Here is a 21,582-nt window from a genome sequence, read left to right as displayed (position 1 = left end):
TGGCTGTTGTGAATATGTACGCAACGAATTATCTTGCTCTCGTGTTCCTGAACTTGATTCTTCTGATTACTCTACTCTCTGACTTCGGCTTTCCTGTCATTCTCTGACTAAATATATCTGCACTGTTTACTTATACCCTAATTCTACTGACAATGAAAAATTCTTCGACTATCTTACTTCTACAGTGGAACACATTCTATCCATTTCTCCTTTCTCTGAAATCTCCATTTTGTGAGAGTTCAATGTTCACCACCACCTTTGGCTCTCCTCTCCTTTCAATGATCCACCTGGTGAACAAGCCTACATCTTTTCTAGCCTTAATGACCTAGAGCAGCTTGTACAGCACCCTACCCGTATCCCTGACTGCATTGGAGAGAGCTCCAACATACTTGACCTCTTCCTTACAACTAATCCTTCTGCTTACACTGTTAATCATTCCTCTCTGCTGGGCTCTTCCGATCACAACCTTATTACCTTAACCTGTCCTATCTCTCTGGTATGGCATGTGGACCCTCCAAAGAAACGTCGACTGGGGCACCTTGGAGCTGTGGATGGGGAGACCCTCAGGCAATACTTCTTTGATTTTCCCTGGAATGATTATTGCTTCCATGGCAAGGAGCTATCTGAGTGTGCCTTGCGCATTGCGGAGGTTATTCTCTCGAACACGGAAGTATGCATTCCCTTCTCATATCCTTTGACTACTACAAGAAAGCCTTGGTTTATTCACGTTTGTTCTAATGCTGTCCACAACAAGGAGAGGGCCTATAAAAGGCACCAGAGCCAACCCACCCCTGAATCGCATGTTTTTTATGTTTCTGCCTGGAATCGTGCTAAGTCTGTTCTTCGCCCTGCTAAAAATAATTTCATCCGTACGAAATGCTCTCAACCCTCCAACTCGAGTTTTTCTCACTCCTTCTGGCATCTTGCCAAAAACCACTCTCACAACTTTACTTCATCATCCTTCCCTCCTCTTTTCTACCCTGATAGCTTTGTAGCTATTTCTTCTACTGATAAAACAGATCTCTTTGCTCAGACTTTCTCCTCCAGTTTCACTTTAGACGATTCTGGTGCTGTTCCTCCATCACTTTCCCTGTCTCACTTCCTAATGGCTGACATTAAAATTTCCTCAGCTGATGTATTTTCTGCCATCACTGGCCTCATAACTAAGAAGGCACATAGGTCTGATCGAGTCCTTCCTGTTGTCCTCAAGAACTGTGCTTCTGTGCTTACACCCTGCCTAGGTAAACTCTTTCACCTTTGTCTGTCAAATTATACCTTTCCTTCTTACTGGAAGTTTGCTCTCATTCAGCAAGTCCCAAAGAATGGTGACCATTTCCAACCCTCTAACTGTCGTCCAATTGCTTTAACATCCTGTGTCTCAAAAGTTTTCGAGTCTATTCTTAACAGAAAAGTTTTAAAGCATCTTCTTTCTGATCGTCAGCAAAGGTTCCGTCAGGGACGCTCCACTGGCGATCTTCTCACCTACCTTTCAAACTCCTCGTCATCCTCATTTCGGGACTTTGGCGAAAGCTTTGCCATTGCACTTGACATCTCAAAGACTTTCAGTCGAGTCTGGCATAAACGTTTAATTTACAAACTGCCGTCTTACGGTTTTTATCCCTCTATCTGTGCCTTCATCTATAGCTTCCTTTCTGGTCATTCTATAGCTGCTGTTGTAGACAGCCATCGTTCTTCTAGATCTATCAACAGTGGTGTTCCTCAGGGCTCTGTCCTATCACCAACTCTCTTCCTTTTATTCATCAATGACGTTCTAAGCTGTTTATCTAACCATATCCACTTGTACACTGATGATTCCACCCTTTGCCTCTCCATTTGGTTCACGCAACGTCCATCTCAGCAGTTACTTCAACAAACAAGGGATGAGGCTATGGCACACCTAATGTCTGACTTGGCTCGTATCTCTGACTGGGGTAAAAATAATCTTGCTGTTGTTAATGCATTAAAGACTCAGTTTTTACACCTATCAACCCAACAAAATCTTCCATAGGAGTACCCACGAATGTTTAATAATATCCAGCTCAATCCTGCATCATCCTTGAACATGCTTCGGGTTTCATTCACTCGTGACTTATCTTGGAAAGATCATATTACATCTCTAGTAAAATCTGTTTCCAAGTGATAGGTATGCTACCGACTGCATACCTTCTTTACCCCTTCACAGTTGTTGACTTTATACACGGGTTTTATTCGCCCTTGTGTAGAGTGTAACTCTCATGTGTAGGGAGGCTCCCCACACACAGCTCTTTCCAGTAGGGTGGAGTCAAAGTTTTTTCGTCTCATTACCTCTCCTGCTCTTACTGGCTCCCTTCAACCTCTGTCTCTTTGTCGCACTGTTGCATCTTTATCTCTTTTCTGTCGCTACTTCAATGGTCACTGACCCTCTGAACTGTCTGCTTGCATCCTTCCACCTCTACGTTAGGTGCGTAACACCCGCCTAGCAACAAACTCTCATCCCTCTTATGTCCAACTCTCTACTGCAAGAGTTAACCGTTACTCCCAGTCCTTCATTTATGCAACAGGTCAGCTCTGGAACTGTTTCCCACTGTCTGTATTTCCCACTTCCTACGATCTCCAAACGCAGTGTGCCCAGGCATCTCGAGATGATCGCATCTTGAATTTGGCTCTCGTTTGTATTGTTTTTATTTTTCTTTGAAGAACAGTTCGCAGGCTTCTGGCCTTTGGTTCCTTCTTCCTTGCATAAAAGAAAGTTCACTGCTGAAGTCCATTATACAGAAATAGAATTGAAAATGATAATGATACATGGAATAATGGTCGCATAATAATTGATTACACTAGGTTTGCCTGTAAGAGTGATGTCTCAGTCACTAAATAACTTCCACACTCTTGTTATTTTTTTCTGATATCAACTTTCTTTTATGTTATTTCCACACTATTCACCGTTAACTGTTATCTCACCATTTACTGTTTTCCTTTGTCACTGTTTTTGCTTAAAGGTGTTTTGTTTACTATAATTTTTATCATCATATTACTTAATATTCATTTACTAATCTGAGTAGGGATTTTCTTTTTTCACAATTATCTTTCCTTCCGTACCAAGTTAACTAAGCTTTACACCTTCAGCAATCACCGAAGTGTCACTAAGAATTGCCAGTTTCAAGGTCCTGTGACTGCCTTACTAATCTTGTTGCAATTCGGACCTCATGCGGTCTTCTGTTCATTTGCTTAAAATGGCAGTGAACTACCCAAATAGTAACAAAAAAATTCGTTGAGAGAAATAGTCACTGGGGGAAACACAGAGACCGGATGTGCCCATGAACGGTTTAAGGCCAAAGAAAACTGATTCATGACAAAATCACTCTGATTATGAAAGTCCAACAAGTATGGGTTGTCGGACGTGGTTGAAAGTGTCAGAAGGGAGATGAAATGTTAAATTAATGAGTTGAAAAATATCATGTACGTGTGAGCGAAGTGCATAATGATGATGTGTAGCATAAGAAACCACAGATTCTGATTTAACAGTACAATAATCAGGAGCCTTATACAAACCCGCTGCAGACACCAAACGAACAGAAGTTTCAGGACAAATGATACTAACAGAGATTGGGACACTGAAGAAGATATATCGGATAAGGTTCAAACGAGCGTGGTGCACTAGGAGTTTGGGGGCCGGAACTAATGAACAGACAGATTGTATGGTAAAATTACGAACCAAGGCAGATTCGCAGGAAGCAGTGCAACTAGGAAAGATGCTCAGAAGTTGGCAGCACAAAATCGAGAAGTCGGTGTAGGAAGAGCACACCTGCGGAGATTGCTGGAGGATGTGATGCAACAGAGAAATGACCATGGGATAGAAGGAAATACTCCGAGGAAACAGAGGCCTGAAACAAGGAATTATTGAACAAGAACGGAAAAGGGATGATGTGGAAGAGATCGAATGTGACAGAAGAACGAAGAGGGATGTGAACAACAATTTCTTTAGTGAGGAAACTGGCCTCAAGTACTGGGTATTAGACTTCTACAGACGAGAAGGAAAGCACTGGAGATAAGTCAAAGGTAGAACGAGCCCATTCCAAAACAGAACGTTTATCAGAGACAGGTACTATGTCTGCAGTGACACGACCACGGACAGCATCAACTAGAATACGAACGAAGGTTGTAACCTGGAAGAGAAGAGAGTCCAGGGAGACTTGTAGGTTGCCCATGTGTAGTTTGACTTATAGGAGCTCGGAGACAACATTAATTTTTGAGATCTGCTTTTGAAAAATGCCTGTGAAGTTGCTTAATGTATATGTGACGTCATTTAATTGAGCCGTGACCTTCTGTAGCATACTGTAGAGTGTTGAACTTGGAAGACTCAGATTTGAGACTGAAGGGCACCAACTAATTCAGCAAGGTCGGGTTTGAATCCAGAGAGGTCACGAGTTGTTGCTACACCAGATATGCCACTTAGAATTTCTCCCCCAAGATCAAAGAGCCCACGCTTCACTCTTGAACGATCTACAGATGTTTGGTTAGAGAAAGTGTCATTTAAGTGGGAGAATTTCATCCTAACATATTCGAGTTTCCAGTGGATGGGAAAGTAAAGAGAATACCAGAACGTATATCCGTCGTGTTTCTACTTGATGGCTGACAGGATGGCCTGTATCTGCTCCAGCTGGTTTGCGAAGTGGGGTAGGGCAATGGCCACGGTGGCCAGTGGCTCATGCTCATAGCGCAAGGAGACTGAATCTTTCACCACCATTACGTCGCCTCCCACGCCAGCCAAGACCCCGGGACGTATGGCACCATTGTTCTCACCCAACGCAGACCCTAATAGGGTCAGCACTGCCGGCAGGTGGACCCACAACATCTTCCCTATAAAATAACTTCAAGTTAAAGACACTGATTATGAAGATGATTATGAAAAGAGTCTAATGTGACAGTTCTTATGCAAGACACTTGCGTGCAGAGTGCAATTCTGAACAATAGTTATTAACAGTGGGGAAAGGTGGCAATGTCTTGGAATGAGAGGAGGAATCTGAAGGAGTGTCAGGGAGAAGGAATGGGAGAAGAAGGAGCATTTCCAGGTTGAGAAGAAAATCAGGCAGTTCCAAGTGATTCGTCCATCACTATGCCCCTCAGTGCATGCTTACAGTCATCGGTCTGCACCCATTTGGTCTCAGCATTAGACAGATCCTTTATTTCAAATTTGTTGCCCTTATGGAAGATGACACGGAAAGAAACCAGAAACTGACCATCAAGTTTTAATACATGTTCGTGGTCCAGGGCATGAACTAAATCACCTACTTGGATGGTAACATTGGAGCCAGCTGTGTGTTGCTTACGTACCATTTCTGCGTTAGAGAGGGCCAAAGCATCCTGAATGTATTTATGAATTTTCTGAAAATTTAAGAGATGAACTTTGACATAATCATCGTGACTATAGACAGTATCAGGCTTAGATTGCAAAAAAGAATATGGCAGCCTTTTGTCAAAGCCGTAGATGACAAAGAATGGAGTTTCGCCAAGTGACTTATTTATTGACCCATTAAGTGATGCAGCCATCAGCGGAATCCACTCACCCAGGTGGAACTCGCATCTCCCACCATGTGATGTAGGCACTCCAAGAACTTCCGATTCTGGCATTCCACGACGCCATTAGAAGCTGGATGACAGGCAACGTTATTACATCTACTAATTCCATAGTGATGACAAATTTCTTCCAGCACTGAATAGTTGGACTCTGACCCGTTAACTGTTAGAATGACTTCTGGAGTCGTGAAAAGACAAATGAATGAATTAGCAAAGGCATGGGCAACAGTACTAGCAGATTTGTCTCACAGTGGAACCAATACTAGAAACTGGGAGATTTGATAAACTGCCACTTATAGATTAGATGAAGCCACATTCCGTATGTTATAATTTCAGAAGATCAAGAGGACAGTTTGCCAAGGCCTCGATGGTACAGGGTATTGCAATATGGGTCCAGGCCGACCAGTAGTTTCTCTATTACTAGCACATGATAGACATGAATCACAAGGAGCTTCTACATCCTTACGGATTGTGGGCCTGTAAGATGAAAGACACACCTGTCGTAAGCATCTGTCCTTACCTGGGTGTGACACATGAGGGGTGTCATGGATGAAATGGAGGGCAGCAGGAATAAAGTCTGTTAGAATGACTAGTTGCTTAACTTCGTGACCAGACACACTGCTATCTGTGAGTACCGTCCTCTTGTAGAGTAAGTCATGAAAGAGGAAGATATCAGACACAGGAACTGGTACAATTGGCAATGAAAACTCATCACCAGACTCTAGAACGTATATGATCTGAAACCATAGATAACACGTTGGAACCCATGGAGTGTGTTATAAATGAAAGCTAAGTGTGCATCACAACCAGTCAAGACTGACAACATAACGAGAGAGAGTATCTGCCACGATACTGACATTCCAAGAATATATTCAAACATTGCATTATGGTCATCAACAAGTGTCAAACATGCAAAGTGACCAGTAAGATTACATACTCAAAACAGGTCACAAAGAGTAAGATGGTTTCGGTGGATATGAAAAGGGTAACCGTAAATGATATCGCGGAGATGTTTTAGGGACCAGACCACGGCGAGTGCTTCCCAATGAGTAATGCTGAAATTCTTTTCTGTGGTGCTTAATATTCGACTGGCATAGGCAACGAAACGATTCTTGTCTTCTGAGTCAACTTGCATGAGAACAACACTGTCACGGGGTTTTTAAAATAGCACGGTGTTTTTAAAATAAATGCTTAAATATTATTTAATTGATATTAATATTCAATAATATTAAAGAGCAGGGACAATGATTGTCTTGCTACATCAAGCAATGATTACTTTACACTGCTTCCTCGCACGATTCTCTAAGAATGAGAATTTATAAACTTTCTCAACAGTACACAGCAGAGACTAATTACTCACAAATGCTGAATTAGTACTGTTAGCCTCTGGAGAAAGTTACTTCACCCCTGACAATAAATAACTAATACTAACATCGGGTTCTTGCCGATGCTTAACTCCTAGAAGGCACAACGGATTTTAAGTTTAATACAAGACTGGTCTAAGTACCAGTTATGAAAGTAAAACGTTTATGCAAGCTAGGAGCTATATGGAAAATAAGCTTAATTTGGAGAAATGAAACAAGATTTTACTTTACATTAAGCTCAAGAAAAAGAACTGTTAAATTTATTGATTACAAAAAAATAAATTTAACGTTACAATTCAAAATCAAATTAATGAGATCGCACTCACTCACTCACGCAATAGTTAAATACTTACGCCTAGGAAAAAACACCTTAATTAAACTCTTAAGACTAGGAAAACAAAAGGAAATACTGAACGATGAATGCTTTGTATCACCAAGGGTGGGAGCTTGGAGCTGTGGTCTTGTGGAGCTTGGGTTGACCTCTCACACTGCTGGAGCACAAGTCCTTCCTCCGTCAGAGCAAACACTCGACTGAGTAAGTTGTGGGAACAAAAGGGGGAGCAGTAGGCCGCATTTTCTAACGGTCGAGGCAAGCAGGGGCGAACAATAAAGAAACAATAGTATCGCTCAGTACAGCACTTACTGACGTGCATTAAATCGGTCACTTTTGAAAACAGTGACGAATGTTTTGAAAAGTATACCCCGAAATGGAGGGAGAAACGGTTAGCTGAGTGATACACAGTGAGTTTTCCACTAATAGTTCGTGGCTTCTCACAAAAGGGAAATGTCGCGAATTTGATTCGTGACATTACGCCCCTACAAAATTAAATTTTTTCCTTATGGGAAAAAATTTGTAGATATATATATATATATGTACACATCCTAACTCAGTCACACAAGATTCACACTGTGGTGTGTGTGCTATCCTGCTACAGGAGAAAGTCACAGTCGCCAGTGAGCGAAAAAACCTCGTATTTACGTTAATAGAAGATAGCTTGAGGGAAAAGCTCCGTGACGACGGTGGAAATCCTGTACTCAGGTCAAACTGAGCGAAAAGTCGCTACATTTACACTGACAACTAATTGTTGTGTAGCGTGGTGTATGTAATACACGGTGTAGGTGTGACAGGTGTAGTGTAACTGTACCTACGTGTAAAATGACACAGTAAATAATAATATGGCGACGACGAAGGCAGAGGAGAAGAGGCGGCAGCGTGCGGCAGACGATCAGCTGGTCCGCACAGCAAAACTGCTACACCCATTGCTGAACCTGCAAAACCAATTAAGGTGGAGCATCAAAAGTGTCAGTGAGACAAAATTCTTATTACGTTACAATTACTCTCTCTGCCTAGCAATCAGTACATGCTACGAAAAGTACACTCGAGGTCGCCATTAATTTTAGCACACAATTAGTGTCGGCAAGTTGAGAATCCTTGTGCAAACTCGGGTCTTCCATAGCCTCGAACTGCACACGGGTCGTCAACCTGTGCCTTAACCTACAGTTCTTATATTAATATTGGGAAGCTGAGAATCCTTGTGCAAACTCGGGTCTTCCATAGCCTCAAGTCGCCTCTGCGGAGTTCTCTCTCGAACTTCCCCCTTAACCTACAGTACTTATATTAGTATCAGGGAGCTGAGAATCCTTGTGCAAACTTGGGTCTTCCATAGCCTCAAGTCGCCTCTGCGGAGTTCTCGAGACCCTTAACCTACAGTACTTATATTAGTATCAGGGAGCTGAGAATCCTTGTGCAAACTTGGGTCTTCCATAGCCTCAAGTCGTCTCTGCGGAGTTCTCTCTCGAACTTCCCCCTTAACCTACAGTGCTTATATTAGTATCGGGGAGCTGAGAATCCTTGTGCAAACTTGGGTCTTCCATAGCCTCAAGTTTCCTCTGCGGAGTTCTCACTTCCCCCTTAACCTACAGTGCTTATATTAGTATCGGGGAGCTGAGAATCCTTGTGCAAACTCGGGTCTTCCATAGCCTCGAGTCGCCTCTGCGGAGTTCTCTCTCGAACTTCCCCCTTAACCTACAGTACTTATATTAGTATCGGGGAGCTGAGAATCCTTGTGCAAACTCGGGTCTTCCATAGCCTCAAGTCGCCTCTGCAGAGTTCTCACTTCCCTCTTAACCTACAGTACACGTGTATGTACAGGCCCTGGACATACTGTGTCCTGTGGGGCCAACAAGTGAGACGTCAGGTCTACACTTTTGACTGAGAACCAGGCTGGTCCTTGAATTACTCAAATAAAAGCTGGAAACCCTGGTGAAATATTATTCGCCCATCACCAACTCAGATAGAAAATGGGAGGAATTATTCCTAAATTTCCGACAGAGGATGCCTATCACGGAACCCAGCATACAACAACTGCTCATGTTAGTCAGCAGTTAGTAGGCGAGACATCAGGTCTGCACCCACTTCACCACTACCCTGTCTCTCAACTGACTCAGAGATTACAGGTGCGGTTACAAACGGCACAGGAAGGGCATGTCCCTGATTAGTGGTGATACTTTGGCACACACTGCAGGAACGGACAAAACTATCTATGTCCCGTCCCATCCCTGGCCAGAAAAAGTCAGCTCGGATACGGCCCTGGGTCTTCCTTTTGCCCATGTGACCTCCTGAGGCTGAACAATGATCCCATTGTAACACTGCTAGGCGGTACTTGGCGGGAACGACAAACTGCAGTCGAACCTCGCCCTCGGGTGTTCGTGACTCACGGTAGAGCCGTCCTTGTTTGCGAAGGAACTTGGCTCGACCACCCCGTGAATACTTAATCACTCGACCCTTTTGTTTGTTCCACACGGCAGCAAGTGTCGGGTCAGAATGTTGTTCTTGCACAACAAGTTGACTACACATCAGATCTTGCGGCGATTCAATGATCACTGGGGTGACACAGTCTGGAGCCTCAACCATGGCTCGTGTTACCACAGCAGCCGAAGTCTGAGTAGCGTCATCATCGGAGCAACTATTTTTGATGCCAGGTATGTTGCCTAATATGAGGTCAAATAAAGGTTCTGGCATGACAACTGCAGTTGTCAGGCCAGTGAAAAATGGAGACGCCACCTGGATACGTGCCTCAGGGAACAATCTCACTGATCCATCAATAAGTCTAACTTGGATCTGTCGACCTGTATACTCACCAGGCTGAACCAAACTCTGCTTAACAGAGCAACCTGAGGAACCATTGTCCCTCAGGACATTTACAGAAACACCTCCCACAGACCCTGGCTGAACAAGAAAGGCAGTGTTGCTGGTGGAAGGGTCTGAGGAGGTAGCAGCCAGTCATTCATGAGCCTGCGGAACAACAGATGCAGCAAACGTGGCGCCCTGGGAACTAGGTGTCTGAGGAGAGTTCATGGTCGGAGGGGGGCTTGTGAACTGTTGGGAAGTACCTGTACTGGTAGAGATGGCACCACCGGGTACTTGTTGTGGAATGAAGGCTGCATTTGCCTCCTGCCTCCGATACACTAATTGACCTGATTGAGGGTTACGTGGCTTGTCCTTGTATTGCTGCTGCTGCTTGGGGAACTGCTGCTGGTTGGGGTACTTGTTGTACCGCTTCCAAGCAGGCTGCTGTGTATTTTGCCCCTGGTCCTTCTGCGGTTTGCTTGGACCTTGGCCATTATTCTGAGAATGGCCTTGTTGCTGGGGTTCAGTCTGAGACGGCTTCCCAGACTTGGCAGTATCTTTTCTGCTCCAGGTGTTTTGCTTACGAGTTTGATACCCGTATGCAGTAAAGAATGCGTCAGCCTTTTCTGCCATTTGGCTGGCATCTTTCACCTGGCAGATCTTAAGCTGTGCTATGAGCTCAGCAGGCCACGACCTCTCTAGCTGTGTACACAGCATAAGGTCAATTATCCCCTCACGCGTGGAAGGAGTTTCATCTTTCTCCATCCACTCATTTAAGTAAGCTGTGAGACGATCAAGGAACTGAACAGCTGTCTCCTTGTCTTGGAGACGAGCTCGCATGAACTGAACTTTGGCGTCGTCTACTGTGAGACCATACGCCTTAATGAGTGCAGCTTTCATCATCTCATATGTGAGATTGTCTCCACGAATTCTGTGGAGAATATCGAGGGCAGGGCCCTCAAATAGGCTAAGAAACTGAAGCCGCTTAGCTGCCTCATCCAGTTGATACATGTCTGCCATGTCCTCAAAACGAGCTATGTACGGCTCGATTCACTCGCTTTCCTTTTATGAAGGAAGCTTGATGCGTGGGGTCGCCAGGACATGTGCAGGGGAAACGCTCGTGGAGCTTGGACCAACTGCAGCAGACGTGTCTGAAGCCAAGGAATCTCGCTTGAGCTTCATCATTTCATATTCGTGTTTTTCACGTGCTTCTCGCTCCGCACGTTCGTGCTCTCGTTCTCTCTCACGTTGTTCACGCTCGTATTCGCGCTGTTCTCGCTCTTGTACTAGCTCAAGTTCGCGCTGTTTTTGCTCATGTTCGCGCTGTTGTCGCTCTTTTTCTAACTCGAGCTCGCGTTGTTTTTGTTCATGTTCACGCTGTTCTCGCTCATATTCGCGCTGTTCTTGCTCATATTCGCGCTGTTCTTTCTCACGTTCTTGCTCGTAATTAAACCGTGAGAGAACGTAACTCTGTATTTTATCTGGGTTAGTGAGACCCATATCTTTGGCTTCCTGTACATAAGCACTGGCTGCCATGGCGCTAATTTATTAAGCAAACGAAACTGAGTACTGACTGCTTCGCAAACGAATGCTAATAATACAAATAAAGAATACAGACACAAGTTAGTGGTAACCAGTCTTATCTAGTTAACTGGCAAAGAATAAATCAAAAATGTAAATGACTGGGAAGACTCAATAATAAACACAATGGGTACGGCGACTTCCCAGGAGCGAATAAAATCGTCTGGCGTTACCAAGAATAAACTAGAGTTAAGTACTTTATTGATTAATGAAGCAAAAATTCACTTGCTAAATTAACTGTAAACACCAGTAAACTTGTGCCTATAAACTTTAATTATAAATACCTAAATATGAACGAGTGAGCACTATCTCGTGAATAGCTTTAGAGCTAGGAGTTAATATCCTGGAATGAGGTCGCCAATTGTCACGGGGTTTTTAAAATAGCATGGTGTTTTTTAAATAAATGCTTAAATATTATTTAATTGATATTAATATTCAATAATATTAAAGAGCAGGGACAATGATTGTCTTGCTACATCAAGCAATGATTACTTTACGCTGCTTCTTCGCACGATTCTCTAAGAACGAGAATTTATAAACTTTCTCAACAATACACAGCAGAGACTAATTACTCACAAATGCTGAATTAGTACTGTTAGCCTCTGGAGAAAGTTACTTCACCCCTGACAATAAATAACTAATACTAACATCAGGTTCTTGCCGATGCTTAACTCCTAGAAGGCACAACGGATTTTAAGTTTAATACAAGACTGGTCTAAGTACCAGTTATGAAAGTAAAACGTTTATGCAAGCTAGGAGCTATATGGAAAATAAGCTTAATTTGGAGAAATGAAACAAGATTTTACTTTACATTAAGCTCAAGAAAAAGAACTGTTAAATTTATTGATTACAAAAAAATAAATTTAACGTTACAATTCAAAATCAAATTAATGAGATCGCACTCACTCACTCACGCAATAGCTAAATACTTACGCCTAGGAAAAAACACCTTAATTAAACTCTTAAGACTAGGAAAACAAAAGGAAATACTGAACGATGAATGCTTTGTATCACCAAGGGTGGGAGCTTGGAGCTGTGGTCTTGTGGAGCTTGGGTTGACCTCTCACACTGCTGGAGCACAGGTCCTTCCCCCGTCAGCGCAAACAATCGACTGAGTAAGTCGTGGGAATGAAAGGGGGAGCAGTAGGCCGCATTTTCTAACGGTCGAGGCAAGCAGGGGCGAACAATAAAGAAACAATAGTATCGCTCAGTACAGCACTTACTGACGTGCATTAAATCGGTCACTTTTGAAAACAGTGACGAATGTTTTGAAAAGTATACCCCGAAATGGAGGGAGAAACGGTTAGCTGAGCGATACACAGTGAGTTTTCCACTAAAAGTTCGTGGCTTCTCACAAAAGGGAAATGTCGCGAATTTGATTCGTGACAAACACTGATGCCCACTGTAGAACCATTTGTGCATTGTAAGAAAATATTTGAATAATCAGTGAATGCCAAGACAGGAGCTTGTGTAAGAGCAGTTTTCAGGGCGGAAAATGCAGTAGCTTGTTCATCTGGCCACACAAAAGACTCGTCTTTCTTAAACAGTCTAGTCATATGTACAACAATTTGGGTATACCCCTTGATGAAATGATGATAATAGCCAATAAGACCAAGGAAACTGCACACTGCATCTGTGTTGGTAGGAGTAGGAAAGTTGGTTGCTGCATTTACCTTTTCATCCGATGTTTGTATGATCCGAGCATCAACGAAACGTCCTAGGAACTTCAGCTTCTCATGTAAGAAATGACACTTTGATAGCTTGATTTTGTGTCCAGCTTGTTTGAGCCTTGTGAATACCTCTACTAATTTCTCTAAGTGTTCTGTGACAGAGTGACTAGCGCTAATTACGTCATCATAATAAGCAAGACTGAGTGACCTCTCATGCTTGCAAAGACTGTCTGAATTAACCACATGAATGCTGACGGGGCATGTCTCAACCCAAATGGAAGTCTACAAAACTGGTAATGGTTGGATGGGATGCTGAAGGAGGTGACTGGGTGAGACGATTCCTCCATTTCTACTTGCCAATAGCCACTCAACTAATCCAACAAGGAAAACTTACAATTATTTTCTCCTAATGACTGTGAAAGATCACTGTATGCCGGAATAGGGACCCTATCCGGAACGGTCAAGGCATTTACTCAGTGGTAGTCAAGGACCGGACATAACTCATCACCTTTCCTTGGAACAAGGAATAACAGACTGTTCTACGGACTGAAAGAGTGTTCAATAACATCGCATTCCAACATTTCCTGAATAAGACAATTAGCCTGTTGAGGTAAGTGATAAGCAGGAACATATAGAGGTTGAACATCAGGTCGCAATGTAAAAGAGTAGTTGACATGACTAGTTTTGCCCATGTTCTCACTGGGCAGGGCTACAACTTCACAACAATCTCACAAAAGATCAAGAAACTGATTTCTGTACTTAGGATAACTGCTTCATTTCACATGAGATTCAAGATGATTTGGGGTAATATTGTCAGTAAAATGAACAACTGAACATACATCTGTGACAGATATTGGGAAATCTTGGAATACACATACGGCCACTGTGTATACCAAAAAAAATCACCAATCTGTGTCCCAGTACGCAGCTTAAGTGGGGCATTAGTAGTGTTGGCTAGGTAAAAACAGCATAAGCCATACTCTGACATCGAGCACATTCCAGACTCGTAACTCAAGCCCTTATCTTGACAGGTCTCAGGCTGGAAAATAGCAGTGATGCCACTAGGGAACCCAACAATCCTCAGGGCAACCTTACTGCCGGTATATACTTCGGGGACAAAATCACGCACTGTTTTACCACCGCTCAGTTGGTTGTCAAGGACTGCATTAGGTTTTCTAATGGCATTGAAATAGGTAATGATGAGTGTGGAAATGCTCCAGTGTCATAGGATGGCTCATTAGGATTATCGATTCTAGCGAAGGCTAGCATGTATGAGTATGCAACAGCTCATCAGTAAGGGGATCAGGTAAGTCAGTAACGGAATCAGGCAGGTCAAAGGATGATGAATCGGTAGGACAGACGGTAACTGTATCAACTCGTGGCTGTGAAACTGGGTCTTTGATTTCTGGCACAAACAAATTTTGAATAGTAATGCCCCCATGTGCCGGTAACAAATTGATATTTTTGTCTGCCCTGGCATGTACACCTATTAGAACGTCAGCAGGACAGGTAATCCAGGGAGTAACACAGAAATAGCAATGAATGGATCTGCCAGTTCATGTTGAGAAATTCGAAGCTGAGTTTTGCCTTTAATGTCTAAATATGATCCATGCACTGTACATAGGTTGCGATCCAGGGACTCAAGGAAGCTAATATGCACTGAATTCTTGCTAATGCCTCTTCAGACAGTAAGTTGATTGCAGAACCTGAGTCCATGAAAAGTGAGACATCTACCTGACCATAATTCCTGACCACGAACAGTACTGAGGGGCAGTTCATTGTGTTCTGTAACTGTTATGTTGGGTGTTTTCAAATGTCGTGCTGCTCTTCCCCTGACCAACGATGTGCAAGGTAACGACACTCCTCGGTGGTATGAGCATTATATTCTTATGATACTTGCAGTAAGTATGACGTGGTCGTGAAGGTGTACACTGTCGTGGCTCCTGATGATTTCGTCCATGTTTGTGATAACAGCTTGATTCGTGGTGACCAGTGCTACCACAGTGCCAGCATACGATTGAGGACTGCTGTCTCCAACACACAGTTGACTGGTCAAACTACTTGGCCCGACACACACTTGACTGGTCATGGTTATATGCAGTTGAGCGGTGTTATGAGGGAGAACAAGCGTTGATAATGACACCCCTGGCAGTCGGCTGTGAACATGAAGAGTCAGCAACAACATCTGTAAAGTGAGTGGAGGTGGTGCAGGTACTCGCTTGAAGAGTCTAATCTTTTGTCTATCTCTTTGGAAAGTTCCAACATTTCAACTCCTGGTTCGAAACCAGTTTGTAAGGCAGTTTCCAATTGCTTCTGATCTAAATTTATTAACCTAAGGTACCACATTCAGTAACCGAAATCGTTTACTTTGATGACATCATCTCGACTGACACGATTGACCCATGGTGTTTGCTGCAACAGCTGGCTTACTTCAGAAGTGGTTGCGTTCGCACATGTGGCTGCCTCATATAATGTGGCTTCTTTCACTGATATGAGCTTATCATTGCGAATGTATTTTAGATTAGAAAAGGCAATGAGGGAACCCTCTCTTGAATGAGCACAACAGATAAGAACTTCTTGCAAAATTCATCAAATGTGGTGCAACGGTCAAAGTACCCTGATTGCAACCCGGCACCCATGCGCAATTTGTCTTGATCTAATCTGCTTAAAGATAAGAGATCTTCAGTGATTCTTCATGATATTGCCTGTGTGCGATGTCTGTTTGGACTTCATGGAGGAAGTCATAATTAGAAATAGAAGGATCCACAGCAGTGAATTGTGGGCAGATAATGTCATCCAAGAAAACGAGCTATGGAGGGGGGACCTGATTTGCCATTGCGACGTGAATTTGAGGTAGCAAAGGTGTTGGAGTGGTCACTATACTGAGATGAGTGTGTGTTTGGGAAGAGGCTGTTGTAGTAGTAGTGGTGTGTGACAGGGTTGGTAGTGGTACAATTGTGGCAGAAAGTAAAGGAAGAGGCAACAGTGAATGTGGATGAAGTTCTAGAGAATCAGTTGGGGAAGAAGGAGTTAGATATCTGGTTTACAATTATCTGGATTTTCTACAATGGTTGTAGGATTTGTATAAGTGGTGGTAGTTGTGGTAGTTGTGGTAGGAGTAGTAGCAGTAACAGTTCCGGTGGTCCAAGTGGTTGCTTGAGATTTAGAGTACGATTTTCCAATACGGAGGAATGTTAAACCATTATCACTTACATAATTATCATCTTCACTACCATCTGTAGCAGTTTGCCGAATGGGAAAAAGAGCGACTTTATAAAAATAGCTCATTAATAGAGGGATAAAGAAAAAATAAAAAAAAATACAACTATGAATTATCGACATTGAGCGGCATATGAAGAAGTATGATATATATACAATGCATGTTGTAAGCGAGTTATGTAGAGTACACTGAAACTTGTGTAAAAGAAAATAGCTTGAAGAAGATGAAATAAAGTGAGAGTGGATAAAGGAAAAAAAATGAATGTAATGTATTGGAATGAACGAAAATAAATGAATAATATAGTCACATGATCTCTTTAAAAAGTGATGGAATGGGTAAATGAAATAAGAAATTATACAGTACATGGGTATTCACATAAGAGAATATATGGATATTCACTGTATACCATAGATAGAAAACGGTGTTCACTTCAAGAAGGACTGGAGTAAAATGTGGTGGCGAGCTCCTCCCCTGCAGAAAATCTGAGTCATTGATTGAGAGAGGATAGAAAGTAGTACTGAGATGGATGGATGAAAGGCGAGCAGGAGAGCCAGGTGACCACAGGGAGGGAATTGATTGGAGAAACCAACCAGTGATGTGGATTATGCTCGAGGCGGTTGTGGGGGTGGATATGGTGGGGACTGGGTGTGGCTGGGGTTTGGTTGGGGGTGTTATGGGGCTCTCACCAAGCCATGGTTGGATGTGGCAGCGTGTTGGTTAGGGCATGGTCGCTTGATGGTTGGTCATGGTTTGTTGTGCAGGGCAGCCGGTTAGGGCGGGTAGTGGTTATAGGTTGGTGGAGAATGACTCACTGGGGTTGTGGCGGCGTAGTGGCAAGTGGGGGTTGGTATGAGTTGGAGATCTTGCTATTGCAGAATCACACCAAAATTATACAGGAGACACAATCACAAGTCGGATGAATAGAGGGTTGTGCGGTAGGCTGGGGGCTGGGGCAGAAACAGACTGTCGTCGTGGGAGGTAAGGTATGGGCAAGGGGCAATTGCATAGTGTCCATAGGAAGAGTGATATTATGGTCATCCCACTCGCTAGCCACCACTTGTTAATCCCTTCACATCCAGTACAAGTAAATCCAATGTCTACTGCAGGTTTGTGGATATATATTTACATGAGTACTGCACAGATGTTGCCCCTACAACGCCAGCCCTGTAACTCCACACAGAAGCCAGCACACATCACTCCCTCTTGAAGATGACGTAAATTCAGCAGAATTCATAGCAGTGGCTAGACTTGAGCTAAGGGGAAAGAGTCTTGTAGCCCTTCAACACATTGAGATTCACACTTATATACTGCCATATTACATTACACGCACACACGAAAGAGCAGAGTATGCATTACCTGCTCCCATCATTTGGACAAAGGGACAAATATCTGATTTTGTATTCTAAGCTTAATGTTTTCTTATTTGTTTCTGTAATCAAATTACTTCATTTTTTGCCTGACTCTTAACCCTTCTACCAAGCTTAGTCGAATCAGATCAAAACTGCTCGAGCTGACCTTGCCACGTGACCTTGACAATGGACGGTTATTAGTGATATTAACATTTCAGTGGTCGTTCTCACAGCAGAACCTTTTTAACCATGACGTACGTTAACCTTCGGCAGATTTTCCGCCCTTCCACCTAGTTGAACCCAAAGCAGAGAGGAAAAAAAAATAGTTGCTCTGTTAACACACAGGCATATACATCGAAATTTAATCTTGACCTGTGATATTGATCATTGACTGGTTGTTCAAAAATCTAATGCCTTGAGTCTTACCTTGAATTCAGTCCTTTCATAAGTTTAGCGTAAACTGAAGAAAAACTTTAGTTGACTCTACTAGATCAGACATTCACCTTTTCGTGTGACCTTAGTCTTTGGTCTCTTCTTCTAAAGGATGATTACGTTACTTCCTGACTGACCCTAAATGTTTCCACCAGGTTAAATGAAAATCGTACGAAAACTTTTTGAGTTAGCTCTCTCTCTCTCTCTTTCTCTCTATCACATACACACACGCACACACACACACACACACAGACACACACACCTCATGATTACGAAGTGTAAACAAGATTCCGTGGGTATCAGTGATACGGGAATGATTATAATTGTGGCCCATTTACCGAGCATCTTGTTAATAGTTTTCCCAATATCGTATTTCTTTTTTCCATGCCTCTGGTGAGTGTAGCCTATACACTGTATATACACTGTATATGGCTAGTGAGGGAGTGATCGCCCTCTACCTACACAGATCAAAAGCCCTCGGGAGCAGGGGGGTGGTTGCTTTCTCAGGCAGAGGAACTCCTTCAGAGTGAAATGGCTGGGAAGCATGCCGGCACGTGACTGGCTACAGCATAGCTGGGTCTTTCGGGTGTGGGCAATCAGGCAAGTTAGCTGCCTACTGCGACTGCAACACAATGGCGAGGTGTTCAGGAAGTTAGCCAAAGAAACCTTGATGGACTCTGAAAGAACAATAATGGCCCCCAGTCCCGTGCAGCCCTTCAGTGGGCAGGGGGTGCTGGGAATCTCACGGTTGCCTCAATTACAATCTAATTCCTTTGTTAATGCAAAAAATACAATTAAAATTGGTAACTGGAATGTGAGAACGCTAAATCATGATGGTAAAAGCGATGAGTTAGTGAAGGTTTTTCAAAATTACGGACTTGATATTTGAGCTCTGACAGAAACTAGATTAACTGGAGTCGATAAGTTGGATTTGGAGGATGGTATACGTTTATTGATATCTGGCCGACAGGATGGAAAGCATTATCAGGGAGTAGGATTGTTGCTGGGTTGTAAGGCAAATAAGGCTTTATGTGAGTGGGATCCTATAGATGAGCGATTGTTATACGCACGGTTTAAATCAAATCATGGCAACATCAGTCTGTTTGTGTGTTATGCACCTACTAATGATGCACTCGATGAAAGGAAAGACACATTTTATGAAAAGTTGTAAGAAGGAGTAGGAAGGGTACTTAGACATGATGTTTTGATCTGCGTTGGAGACTTTCATACAGTAATGGGCTGTTCAAATGAGGGATTTGAGGCATGTATGGGTAAGATGGGAGTGTGTAGTAGGATGAGTGAAAACGGAGTGAGGTTTGGAAGCTTCTGTTTAGCAAATGACTTAGTCATCGGGGGCACACTCTTTCTGCATTGCAATATACACAAGACAACTTGGGTGTCGCCGTGTGGAAAATATAAAAATCAGATTGATCACATCGCTATCAGTAGGAGGCATAGAAGTTCTCTGCTAGATGTTCATGTTAAACGGGGAGCGGATATTGGTAGTGACCATCAACTCAGCATTGCAAAAATAAGGTTTAAACTTAAAAATCAGAAGAAGGAAAAATCTGGTGTTGGTAGATACGATATTGTTAAGCTTAGAAGGGAAGGAGAAGAAAAGGAGGAATTCAGATTAGAATGCAGAAATAGGTTTTTGGTGTTGGAAACGTTGGAAGAGGGGGAGAGAAGTGTAGATGAAATGTGGGAGGATGTGAACAAAGTTTTGCATGAGACTGTTGAATGTACGATTGGAAGGAGACATAGATTCAGGAGAAAGAAATGGATATCAGAGGAAACGTGGGATATGATAAAAAAGAGAGGTGAGGCTAAATTGAGGAATGAGATGCAATGCGTTGATGAACGAGAGATTGAATTAGCAAGAGCTGCGTACTGGAGTTTGAATTCAGAAGTAAGAAGGTTAGCTAGGATAGATAAAAGAAGATGTGTGGATGAAAAAGTTGCAGAGACTGAAATCTTAATAAACAAAAATGATGGACAGAGTCAAAGAATAGCATATGAATCGATTAGAGAACTGAGTGGTAATGCAGGTAAACGCAAGGAAATACCAGTTAGAGACAGGGAAGGAAATTTATTGACCAAAGATGGAGATATTAAAAATAGATGGAAAGAGCATTTTGAGACAGTTCTTAATAGACCAATACCACCAGAAGAGGATATACCGTCTGCTCAGGAAGATTTAAATATAGAAACAGGAGAGTTGAGGCTTGCAGAAGTGGAGAAAGCAGTAAAACAGTTAAAGAATAATAAGGCACCAGGGGAGGATGGTTTATTTCCGGAAATGTTTAAAGTGGAGGGGGATAGATTAATAATGATCTTGACCAAGCTATTCAATAAGATATGGGTGACGGGGTTACTACCATGAGTTTGGAAGAATGGTGTAATTGTTAAAGTTCCGAAGAAGGGAGACCTGAGTGAATGTGGTAATTGGAGGGGAATCTCTTTGTCACCGATAGCTTTGAAAGTTTTCAGTAGAGTGTTGTTAAATAGGTTGGAGCCGGTGGTTGAGGGTATTCTGAGGGATGAACAGGCTGGTTTTAGAAAGGGACGTGGTTGCAATGATCAGATCTTTATAGTTAGGCATTTGATGCAGCAAGTTAATGAAATGAGAGTACCGTTAAGTCTTTGTTTTGTTGATTTTGAAAAGGCTTTTGATAGTGTTTCGAGAGAGACTATGGGGAAGATCATGAGACATTGTGGAATACCAGAGGAGTTTGTGAGGGTCATTATGAACATGCATGAGGACACATTTTGTAAAGTTATGGTTGATGGTTGTCTGAGTGATTCGTTTGAAGTCAAGTCCGGAGTAATTCAAGGTGGTGCTCTATCGCCTTTATTATTTATATTGGTCATTGATTACATTATGAAACGCGTTGGAACAGAAACCGGTGCAGGTATACTTTGGGGAGAGAACAGGAAACTTTTGGATTTAGATTATGCATATGATATAGTTTTGATTTGTGATGGGCCAGAAGAGATGCAGAGAGTGTTGGACTGTTTGGTGAGTGAAGGTCGCAAGGTGGGTTTGGTTATTAATTGTGGAAAAACTGAAATAATCAATATGAATATGGAAAATGCGCAGGAATGTGTAATTGGAGGTATGGTTGTAAAGCAAGTTGATAGGTTTAAATATTTAGGTACTTATTTAGCCAAGGATGGTTCTTTGAACTTTGAATTCGAGGAAAGGTTAAAGAAGGCTAATCAGGCAATGGGAATGCTTAAAAATATTTGGAATAATAACAATTTTTCTGTGCATACAAAAATC

The sequence above is a fragment of the Coenobita brevimanus genome, chromosome 113 (assembly GCF_032717465.1).
Source record: "Coenobita brevimanus isolate Jiangsu-jjx chromosome 113, ASM3271746v2, whole genome shotgun sequence".
NCBI lineage: Eukaryota > Metazoa > Arthropoda > Malacostraca > Decapoda > Coenobitidae > Coenobita > Coenobita brevimanus.
This window is presented reverse-complemented; position numbering follows the sequence as displayed.